General features: G+C 38.1%; 1 protein-coding gene across 1 annotated transcript in view; it reads left to right on the top strand.

The window, feature by feature from the left end:
• The window catches only part of LAMA2 (laminin subunit alpha 2), a 640,343-nt gene that overhangs the window by 546,581 nt on the left and 85,917 nt on the right, over nucleotides 1–7,845 (top strand). The gene's annotated exons all lie outside the window — the stretch shown is intronic.

Raw genomic sequence — 7,845 nt, forward strand, 5'->3', positions numbered from 1 at the left:
GAAATCCCGTGTATAAAAAAATAAAAATAAAAAAAGAACCAAAACTTAGCTGGGCATGGTGGTGCGCATCTGTAGTTCCAGCTACTCAGCTACTTGGGAAGCTGAAGTGGGAGGATAACTTGAGCCCAAGAGGCAGAGGTTGCAGTGAGCCAAGATCGCTCCATTGCACTCCAGCCTGGGTGAGAGAGTGAGAGCCTGTCTCAAATAATAATTAATTAATCAATAATAAAAATTAAAAAGAAATTTTTTCAGTAAAATACCAACTTCAGGTTCTCATGGAATGTGTATAAGGCAAGGAAGAAGTAGAGCTTGGTTTATTAAAAGTTTGAGAATATTAAGATTTTAAAATTATACATCTTATTTTATATTGACTAACTTTTCAGTTTTATTTCCTTTTCATTTATCCCCGGTTTTGTCTTTGCCCAAGATAAATGAAATTACTTAAGTACTTAGGAAAATAATAGGTAACATGTTGGCCAGGTGCAGTGGCTCACACCTGTAATTCCAACACTTTGGGAGACCGAGGTGGGCAGATCACCTGAGGTAAGGAGTTTGAGACCAGCCTGGCCATCATGGTGAAACCCTGTCTCTATTAAAAATGCAAAAATTAGCTGGGCATGGTGGTGAGTGCCTGCAATCCCAGCTACTCAGGAGACTAACGTAGGAGAATTGCTTGAACCCAGGAGACGGAGGTTGCAGTGAGCCGAGATTGCACCAAGGCACTCCAGCCTGGGCAACAGAGACTCTGTCTTAAAAAAAAAAAAATAGGTAACATATCTATAAAATAGATAACACAGGAAATAAAAAGAATTATTCCCTGGAGATCTGTGACAGCTCCCTTTGAAGGAGGTGGTTTGTCTCATAGCACTGTAGCCTGTGGTATATAATTACAGTTAACCCTTGAATAATGCGGGAGTTGGAGAGCATGGATCCACTGCACAGTTGAAAATCCATGTATAACATTAGACTCTTCATAAACTTGACGAAAAAAAAAAATCTATTCCCAAGCCCAAGAATAATGAATCAGTGCATTGCTTGACATATGGTGCTGTCCCACACAGAGAACAGTATGAAACATTATTCCAATCATTAAGTTTTATCAAACCAATTGAAGCCTTCCTTCCATGCTATGGTCCTCCAAACACTCAGTCATTCTGTTCAGACAAGTGAGTCATGAAGATTCTGAGATCATGGATGTAATACACTTGCAATTGCTAACCTGTTGAGATTCTGTGTTATTATTTTATATTTTTAAAATAAGAGAATACACTGGAATACTGCAGTGCTGCTAAATCAAAGTATGATATAGGAGTGCAATTGTGACTAAGGGATCCTTTTATTACTAAAGATATACTCCTTTTGAATTTGCATATTACCCTTTGCCTGAATCAGCCTTTCCATAGCAGGCATGTACAAGACAAGCAAAATCTGCTCTATTGACAACAATTTTAGACTAAAAGGATGAAATTAAGCCTGGGTGCCCTGGCCTACTGTGGTCTGGAGAACAAAGCAGTCTTTTGCAGGTGAAATTGCCAATCCCTCCTACAAAGCTTTGGTTCCTCCTTTAGAGTGTGAATGGTGGAAATCAAAAAAATAAAACGAGGGTGGACTTCGATTAGGAGAAAAAATGAAAAGTGGCAAAATAGTGGCAAATATAGAGGGGCAGGTTCTATTGGCAAGATTATCCCTAAGAGTGAGTTGTAGTTTGTCATATCCAAACCCACTATGTGAGTAGAGGATAAGAAACAAACATTCAGAACATTCCCGTATATCATCTCAGCAAGAGACAAAGGCCTGTGCGATAAAAACTGGACTTAGAGCTAAAAACTCATCTGGACTTTGTTGTGATTAAATCCAATCAGAGTCTGAGATTCTGTGGGGTTTTTTGCAAGTAAATTAATTTAGACCAGAGATAAACAGAAATGCCTTCAAGAGACTTACGGATAACATAAAGGGATGGTGGGGCCTGTGTTAAACCAAAGAGTATTTGTCTTATTTAAAGGTATTCAAACTCAGTTTTCTTGCTGGCCAAAAGAAAACAAGTCTGCAAGTCCACAGTCAGCATGTCCTAGAGGAGTCAAATGCGGCTGTTGATATCTGGTGGTTTTAGTTTTCCATTCCACTGGCTGCAGAGAGGACTCCCTTTTATCCCAATATCCTAAATATTTGCAGAACCTGCTGCCAGACAAGTACACCTTCCCTCCTTTCCCGAAGCTCCTACTATGACCTCCTAGTGGGAGAAAGAGCATATGCAAGCATGGTGTTCATTGTGAACAAGATCTAATTTTTTACTTTCAAATCAGAAGAGGGTTTCTCCATACCCTGACTTCCTGTGAAACAGTCATCTCTGAGGTTCCCATACATGGTCACTCTAGTATGTATGCCTGTCTGTGCAGAATAAGTAATCAGATATAGAGCACATCCCAAACTTGTGACAGCTACTGGGGAAAGGGAACACAGGAGTTACAATCCTGAAAGAAGGCTAGAAGTATAAAGGTTCAGGAAATGATACCATTCCGAGTCATTGTCACCAAACTCAGTGATTCCCTGCATAATGCAGAGAATTGGAGGGATTGTTCTAAAAAGTACAAAGATTGGGTGTAGCAACCTTATCAAATCAATTTGCTGGAGACCTAGGAGAGAAACACAATTGTAGATTTCACCTTCCGTTCTTTCTCACTCGGGTGCCCTTCTTTCCTACCCAGGTCTCAAGATCCTGCACTGGGTCTTTAGGTTGACTTAGGGGACAGGGTCTTTAGAAATCTCAAGAAGCTAAAATCTGAACACAGTGGCTTACGCCTGTAATCCCAGGTCCTTTCCAAAGTCATCACATTTCCATGAATTTCACCCTTGTGAATAGGGCATTCTTTCAGGGCACTTTATTTGTGCCCTGTTCATATTAATAAAAAACGAAAATTCCATTTGAGAAACTCAACTGGATGGAATTTGAGTAGTCAAATTAGACGTTCCCATTAAAACTTATAGAAATCATCCTGATATTTAGTTTACTAACTGCCCATGGTAAATTCAGCACTTTTTCATGCATCTCCCAGTTTATTTCTCATATCAGTCACATGAAGGAAGATGTTGTCTTTATTTGACACATGTAAAAGGGACAGAAATGACATTTGAACCCACATCTTCCAACTCTGTGTACTATAATAATTTCACTGTACCAGACTATATTTCAAAGAAGTGATGCGTAGCAGCTTTATTTTGAGATCCTACATAGTTAGTTCTAATACAACTAAGCCCTAATTTATATTTAACATCATGTTAGAAACATGATAAACACGAGTAACTGCTCATTATTAATGCAAGTGACTTGCAAATCTGCCCTGCGATTTTATTCTGGATACATCTATTTTGTGCCATTTCAATGGGCATGTGACAAAGGAGAATTATACTGTCAGCGTGTTCCCAGTCAACCCTTGCTACTCTGCTTCTTCCATTCCCTCATTTTGAGTCCTGCCTTTGCCAAACTAATTCTTGGACATTTTTCTTCTACTGTATGAAGAGGAGATGAGAAAGGGAGAACCAGAATTAAAGAGGTATGTGTGTGGAGCCTTTGAGTTTTGGTGGATGTGATCTGTAGAGAGAAAATAGAGAGAATGACTAGGCTTCTGCTACTGGGTATGAAAGCTGAAGGAATAAGGAGAGGGAATCTAGAAAATGTAACTATGAATTATAAATTAGATCTTCTTCTTATTCTCCAGAAATCACTAGTAAAAATATTCAGTTGGATTTTCTTTTAACTATCGATAAATCTGTTTCTTTCCCCTTGTTACAATCCAAACTGAACCACAAGAGTTCTTTCTTACATTTTAGTTACGGATACATTATCCCTCCTCTGTCTTTTGGCTAAACTCAGCCTTGGAGTGCTTATTTTTCTAGGTTTTCCTCGCTATTATTTTGTAAGTTCCATTTTGAAATCTGCAATTCTTCTCTGAATAGCTTCTACTCATCTAATTCTATCACCAAAGCTACAAAATGTTTAGACATAGTTCAAGAAATTCCAGAAACTACTTTAGAAAAAAGTGATCAATGTAAGAAAGGGCAAATTAATAAGGATCAGAGTCAAGCAGCTGAAATATTTTTTAAAAATCAGAACAGGGTTGGAATATACACACTGTAACTTGCTAGTACAAAAAAATTGCAGAGAATCAAAATTAGTGCTTTGGAACTTGAGAGGCAGCAGTAAAAATATTCTTCAGGTCAGTCTTCTGAATAATTGGCCCAATTGTTCAGCCAGTATTTTGCTATCAGAATGCAGAAAGTGATATAAACCCAGAGATGCCCTTCAAATTAATGATCTTTTTCACCATGAGGGAATATCTTGCTTGCCAGAACATTTGAATGCTCCATTATTTAAAAAATTAAATCCAATCAAGAAGCTAAGAAATGAAATTTCTACAGTTACATTTTCTAAAGTGTCAAAGACTTTTAAGCTACTATCAAAAGAGCAGCCCTTTATTCTCAAAGTATTTGTATAGATATCAAAGTCATAATCAGACTGGCTTTATTTCAGAGAATATGCTTTCGGTAGCCTATCCAAGATTTCATTTTAGTATAAACAGTAAAATAACAGAAGTATTGTAGGAAAGATGAATTGTGATTGACACAGGAGAAAATTCAATTACTTGGAAAGTATATTTTGTGGGATTAGAATTGAAAATAATAATATATTAGTGACTGAAATAGACATATTGATGTTTTAGAGCCATGCTTTGCTGGAATATTTTATGCTTTGTTTTTCAGTGATGTCAGGTCTTTGACTGGGAATTTAACAACAGACACTTTAAACAAAGTTATGTGCTTATATTAGTATAACCTGTAGTATAACAGAGGTTTCAAGTGTCTGCCTATAAAACTCTTTATATGAAATGGAGTGGATCATTAATTAATATGCCCAGTACTCTTCTTCACATCCAGACACCATCTCTCCACCTTTTCCTTTGCTATTCTTCACAGATGCAGGCCAATACAGATGCCGATAGTTCTCCAGCTGCCCGTGGCCTGCACAGCTCCTCTAATGAGCCGCATGCACAGCCTCTGAGAGGGGTGTGCACACAATCAAATCAAGACTGCTCTAGCTCTATTATATGAGGCATATTCTCTCCCACCTGCCTTCTCTGGGTACCAGGAAAGTGATGAAAATCAGTCTTGGTGTTGGCAAATAACATGAAGATAGCAAATAACATTCTTCCCCAGTTAGGTGGTTTACCTTTTTCAAAAAATTGAAAAACAGAAATATATGCAATATATGCACACAGAAAGCAATTTAGCCAGCACAACCAGGTATAAAATGAGAAGTTTTAGTACATTGTCCCTCATGACGCTATTAACTGCCTCCTTCATTCCCAGTTTCTGCTCACTATTAAGTACTGTAAAGGTTTTTGGCATGTTCTTCTCTACCCAGCTCCCACCAGCCCCTACCATCCCAAATGCTTGTATATGTGTCAGCGTATATATGGTGCATCTTGCTTTATTTTCATGGAAAGGTCTTAAGATTTATTTCACGTCCACATCCGCTCATCTACTTCTTTTTATAGATTGCGCATGTACCATTGTATGAACATGCTATGTTGATATACACAGTACTTTAATCCTATTAGGGTATTTTTATTCCCCCCTCCTTTTTTTTATTACAAAAGAAGAGCTAATGAGTATCCCCAAAGATAAATCTTTTACAGGTATATTGTAGGGTAAATTTCTGTCAGTAAAATTGCCAAACCAAATACATGTCTATTTAAAATTCTAATAAACTTATTAACTTGCTCTTCAAACAGTGGAATCAGTTTGCACTTCCACTAGCACTCTTGTGAGCACTTGGCATTATCATACATTTAATTTTCCCCAATCTCAAAAATAAGAAATGACATCTCACTGTTGCTTAGTTTTTCAGTTCTTTATGATAATGTTGAGTGCTTTTTAAGAATTTCATAATTGATTATGTATGTTTATTTTATTGTGAAGTACCTATTCTTATATTTTCCTCATTATCCTTAAAACTATGGAACACTTTGCATATTTGCCTGCCACTTTCGCACATAGACAATGCTAATCCACTCTGAATAATTACAATTTGGTTATATATGTTGCTTAGGTGAGGCTTCTCTGATTTCTGTAACTGTGACCAATTTTTTTTTTTTTGAGACGGAGTCTCGCTCTGTCGCCCAGGCTGGAGTGCAGTGGCCGGATCTCAGCTCACTGCAAGCTCCGCCTCCCGGGTTCCCGCCATTCTCCTGCCTCAGCCTCCCCAGTAGCTGGGACTACAGGCGCCCGCCACCGCGACCGGCTAGTTTTTTGTATTTTTTTAATAGAGACGGGGTTTCACCGTATTAGCCAGGATGGTCTCGATCTCTTGACCTCGTGATCCGCCCGTCTCGGCCTCCCAAAGTGCTGGGATTACAGGCTTGAGCCACCGCGCCCGGCCTACTGTGACCAATTTTTTTAAGACAACAAAGGAGAAAATTAGAGGAAGACAAAGGAAAGGAGGAGGACAGGAAGAAAAGGTTGAGGGTGATGGTGGGAGGAGCATTACTACCCCAAATGCTCTACTAATCCCTGGTTTTGACTATCAGTCCCTGGTAGAATGCAGTAGTTAGCATTGTTTATGGAATGAGACGAAGTGGATTTGAATACCACCACTGCCATTTATTAACCGTGCAAGCTTAGGAAATTTACTCAAATTCTCTAAGTCTCAATTTCCTCATTTGTAAATTGGAGATAGTAACAGTATATACATCATCATACACATCATACATCAATGTTATTGTAAGGATTTAGTAAAACAATCCACTGAAACTGAAGAACACTAAATGTGTGTAATATACATACTCAATGCTTGTCAGGCATTACTCTTACTAAATACTGGTCCATCCTATCCAGGAGGGACTAGAACAACTTCTCTTTCTTGGTCCTTTCTCAGTGGTCCTCCTTATTTGGGGACTCTGTCTTGTATTTACATGTTGCATTTCTGTGGAGCTAATTTAAACAATTGGTATACATGTCCCAAAAACAATTTTATGGCATAATAAACTATTAAAATTTACCTAAGAAATTATCTATTGTATCCAGTCAAGAGAGGTAAATAGTATTGTGGGAAGTATAGGATTTTCGTATTTTGTTTTTTCCATTTGAATTTTCACTAATAGAAGATGTAAGAAAAAGAAGACAGATGAACTCCATTTCAGTCTTAAGATATATTTGCAGTTTAATGCATACCTGAGCAAGATTTCTAAACTGGTATCAACAGATTGGATCTTTATTTTCTTTCCCCTTAATGATTTCAAATTTTGCTCTTTATATTGTTGTACTCGAATTTTTTTTTTTTTTTTTTTGAGACAGAGTCTCGCTGTGTGGCCCAGGCTGGAGTGCAGTGGCCGGATCTCAGCTCACTGCAAGCTCCGCCTCCCGGGTTCACGCCATTCTCCTGCCTCAGCCTCCCGAGTAGCTGGGACTACAGGCGCCCGCCACCTCGCCCGGTTAGTTTTTTTTTTTTTTTTTTTTGTATTTTTTAGTAGAGACGGGGTTTCACCATGTTAGCCAGGATGGACTCGATCTCCTGACCTCGTGATCCGCCCGTCTCCGCCTCCCAAAGTGCTGGGATTACAGGCTTGAGCCAACGCGCCCAGCCAATTGTACTCGAATTTAAACTGCTTAGTTACTATTACAATATAAATTAATCTAAAGTTTAGAGAATATTAAAAAGCTAGTGGAAAGAAGCTGGAAAACTTATATATGTAATATTAAATTATCTCTAGCAAACGGCATTTTTGAATATTAAAGATAACATTGTTAAAGTAGCAAGAGAAAAAATCTATATAAAGTTTAAATTCGAGT

Source organism: Rhinopithecus bieti, unplaced genomic scaffold, assembly GCF_001698545.2.
Source record: "Rhinopithecus bieti isolate Rb0 unplaced genomic scaffold, ASM169854v2 scaffold_19, whole genome shotgun sequence".
Taxonomy (NCBI): Eukaryota; Metazoa; Chordata; class Mammalia; order Primates; family Cercopithecidae; genus Rhinopithecus; species Rhinopithecus bieti.